Source organism: Oryctolagus cuniculus, chromosome 17 (assembly GCF_051225735.1).
Source record: "Oryctolagus cuniculus isolate XC-2025 breed Fujian yellow rabbit chromosome 17, ASM5122573v1, whole genome shotgun sequence".
Lineage (NCBI taxonomy): Eukaryota > Metazoa > Chordata > Mammalia > Lagomorpha > Leporidae > Oryctolagus > Oryctolagus cuniculus.
The window spans coordinates 61220444-61224617 of NC_142883.1; positions in this window are offsets into that span (position 1 = coordinate 61220444).

Consider the following 4174-nt stretch of genomic DNA (forward strand, 5'->3'; position numbering starts at 1 on the left):
CCCAGCACCATTTATTAAATAGACTGTCCTTACTCCAGGGATTGGTTTTGGATCCTTGGTCAAATATAAGTTGGATGTCGATCTTTGGATTGATTTCTGGTGTTTCTATTCTGTTCCATTGGTCTATCCATCTGTTTCTGTACCAGTACCATGCTGTTTTGATTACAACTGCCCTGTAGTATGTCCTGAAATCTGGTATTGTGATGCCTCCAGCTTTGTTTTTGTTGTACAAGATTGCTTTATCTATTCAAGGTCTCCTGTATCTCCATATGAATTTTAGCATAATTTTTTCCAGATCTGAGAAGAATGTCTTTGGGATTTTGATTGGTATTGCATTGAATCTATAAATTGCTTTTGGGAGAATGGACATTTTGATGATGTTGATTCTTCCAATCCATGAGCATGGAGTTTTTTCCATTTTTTTGGTATCCTCTTCTATTTCTTCTTTAAGATTTTGTAATTCTCATCGTGGAGATCTTTAACGTCCTTGGTTAAGTTTATTCCAAGGTATTTATTGTTTTGTGGCTGTTGTGATAGGATTGATCTTAGAAGTTCTTCCTTAGCCGTGGCATTGTCTGTGTATACAAAGGCTGTTGATTTTTGTGCATTGATTTTATATCCTGCTACTTTGCCAAACTCTTCTATGAGTTCCAATAGTCTCTTAGTAGAGCTCTTTGGGTCCCCTAAATAATGAATCATATCATCTGCAAAGAGGGATAGTTTGAGTTCTTCCTTCCCAATTTGTATCCTTTTAATTTCTTTTTCTTGCCTTATGGCTCTGGCTAAAACTTCCAGAACTATATTGAATAGCAGTGGTGAGAGTGGTCATCCCTGTCTGGTACCAGATCTCAGTGGAAATTCTTCCAACTTTTCCCCATTCAATAGCATGTTGGCCATTGGTTTTCCTTTTTTTTTTTTAATTTTTTGACAGGCAGAGTGGACAGTGAGAGAGAGAGACAGAGAGAAAGGTCTTCCTTTTGCCGTTGGTTCACCCTCCAATGGCCACCACAGTCGGCGCACCGCACTGATCCGATGGCAGGAGCCAGGTACTTATCTTGGTCTCCCATGGGATGCAGGGCCCAAGTACTTGGGCCATCCTCCACTGCACTACCTGGCCACAGCAGAGAGCTCGCCTGGAAGAGGGGCAAATGGGACAGAATCTGGTGCCCCGACCGGGACTAGAACCCGGTGTGCTGGCGCCGCAAGGTGGAGGATTAGCCTAGTGAGCTGCAGCGCCAGCTGGCCGTTGGTTTTTCATAAACTGCTTTGATTGTATTGAGGAATGTTCCTTCCATACCCAGTTTGCTTAGAGTTTTCATCATGAAAGGGTGTTGTATTTTATCAAATGCCTTCTCAGCATCTATTGAGATAATCATATGGTTTTTCTTCTGCAGTCTGTTAATGTGGTGTATCACATTGATTGATTTGCACGCATTGAACCATCCCTGCATACCAGGGATAAATCCCACTTGGTCTGGGTGGATGATCTTTCTGATGTGTTGTTGCATTCTATTGGCGAGAATTTTATTGAGGATTTTCGCATCTATGTTCATCAGGGATATTGGTCTGTAATTCTCTTTCAATGCTGCATCTTTTTCCGGCTTAGGAATTAAGGTGATGTTGGCTTCATAGAAAGAATTTGGGAAGATTCCCTGTTTTTCGATTGTTCTGAATAGTTTGAGAAGAATTGGAGTTAGTTCTTCTTTAAATGTCTGATAGAATTCAGCAGTGAATCCATCTGGTCCTGGGCTTTTCTTTGTTAGGAGGGCATTTATTACTGTTTCAATTTCTGTCTCAGTTATGGGTCTGTTTAGGTTTTCTATGTCTTCCTGGTTCAATTTAGGTAGGTTGCATGTGTCCAGGAATCTATCCATTTCTGATAGGTTTCTCTGTTTGCTGGCATACAGGTCCTTGTAGTAATTTCTCATGATTCTTTTTATTTCTGTGGGATCTGTTGTTATGTTTCCTTTTTCATCTCTGATTTTATTGATTTGGGTCTTTTCTCTTCTTTTTTTAGTAGGGCCAATGGGGTGTCAATTTTGTTTATTTTATCAAGAAACCAGCTCCTCATTTGGCTTATTTTTTGTAATTTTTTTATTCAATCCTGTTTATTTCTTCTCTGATTTTAATTATTTCTCTTCTCCTACTAGATTTGGGTCTGGTTTGCTGCAGATTTTCTAGATCCTTGAGATGCATTGAAAGCTCATTTATTTGGTGCCTTTCCAATTTCTTGATGTAGGCACCTAGTGCTATAAACTTTCCTCTTAACACTGCTTTTGCTGTATCCCATAAGTTTTGGTATGTTGTGCTGTTATCCTCATTTACTTCCAGAAAATTTTTGATTTCTCTTTTGATTTCTTCTATGACCCAGTGTTCATTCAGTAGCATGTTGTTCAATCTCCATGTGTTTGCATATGCTCTAGGGATTCCTGAGTTGCTAATTCCACCTTCATTCCACTATGGTCTGAGAAGCTGCATGGTATGATTCTAATTCTTTGGAATTTGTTGAGACTTGCTTTATGCCTAGTATGTGGTCAATCCTAGAGAAGGTTCCATGTACTGCTGAGAAGAATGTAAATGCTTTATGTGTAGGATCAAAAGTTCTGTAGATATCTGTTAGATCCATTTGGGCTATAGTGTCATTTAAATCTACTGTCTCCTTGTTGATCTTCTGTCCTGTTGATCTGTCTATTTCTGAGAGTGGAGTATTGAAGTCCCCCAGTACTATTGTATTGGGGTCTAAGTCTCCCTTTAAGTCCCTTAACAAATCTTTTAAATAAACCGGTGCCCTGTAATTAGGTGCATATACATTGATAATCGTTATATCTTCCTGTTGAATTGATCCCTTAATCATTATATAGTGCCCCTCTTTGTCTCTCCTAACAGATTTTGTGGTAAAGTTTATGTTGTCAGATATTAAGATGGCTACAGCTGCTCTTTTTTCATTTCTGTTGGCATGGTATATCTTTTTCCAGCCTTTCACTTTCAGTCTGCATGCATCTTTGTTGGAAAGATGTGTTTCTTGTAAGCAGCAAATAGATGGGTTTTGTTCCTTAACCCAGTCAGCCAATCTGTGTCTTTTAACTGGACAGTTCAGGCCATTAACGTTCAATGTGACTATTGATAAGTAGTAACTTTGCCCTGCCATTTCCCAAGGATATCTTCTAATATATGTTTTGAACTTCCTGTGATCTTTTGCTGTGAGGTTTCCTTCGTTTACCTTCTTTCACATTGATGACCGTGTTTCTGTGTTTCTCTGTGTAGCACATCTTTAAGCATCTTTTGCAGGGCTGGACGAGTGGCGACAAATTCTTTCAATTTCTGTTTGCTGTGAAAGGTCTTTATTTCACCTTCATTCACAAATGAGAGCTTAGCAGGATATAATATTCTGGGCTGGCACTTTTTCTCTCTTAGTACCTGGGCTCTATCTCGCCATTCCCTCCTAGCTTGTAGGGTTTCTGATGAGAAGTTAGCTGTGAGTCTGATTGGAGATCCTCTGAGAGTAATCTGATGTTTCTCTCTTGCACATTTTAGGATCTTTTCTTTATGTTTCACTGTGGTGAGTTTGATTACAATGTGTCATCATGAGGATCTCTTTTGGTCACGTTTACTAGGGGTTCTATGAGCTTCCTGTACTAGGATGTCTCTGTCCTTCTCCAAACCTGGGAAGTTCTCTGCTAGTAGCTCACTAAAAAGGCCTTCTAATCCTTTCTCTCTCTCCATGCCTTCAGGAACTCCTAGAACCTGAATGTTGGGTTTTTTAATAGTATCTTGAAGATTCTCGACAATATGTTTTAGATTTCTAATTTCCTCTTCTTTTCTTTATATTTTCCTGTTCTCTGTCTTCTAAGTCCGATATTCTCTCTTCTGCTTCACTCGTTCTGTTTTTAAGGCTCTCTAATGTGTTTCTCATTTAATCTATTGAATTCTTCATTTCATTATTTCTCGTCACTATCACAGTTTCATGTTCTACTAGTTGTTTCATTTCATTTTGATTCCTCCTTAATATTTCATTTTCACAAGAGAGATTTTCTATCTTGTCCATTAAGGATTTCTGTAGTTCGAGAATTTGTTCTTGAGAACTTCTTAATGTTCTTATCAATTTTTTTGTGATCTGTATCTTGCATTTCTTCTATCTCATCATCTTCATAATCTTGAATTGGGGTGTCTATTT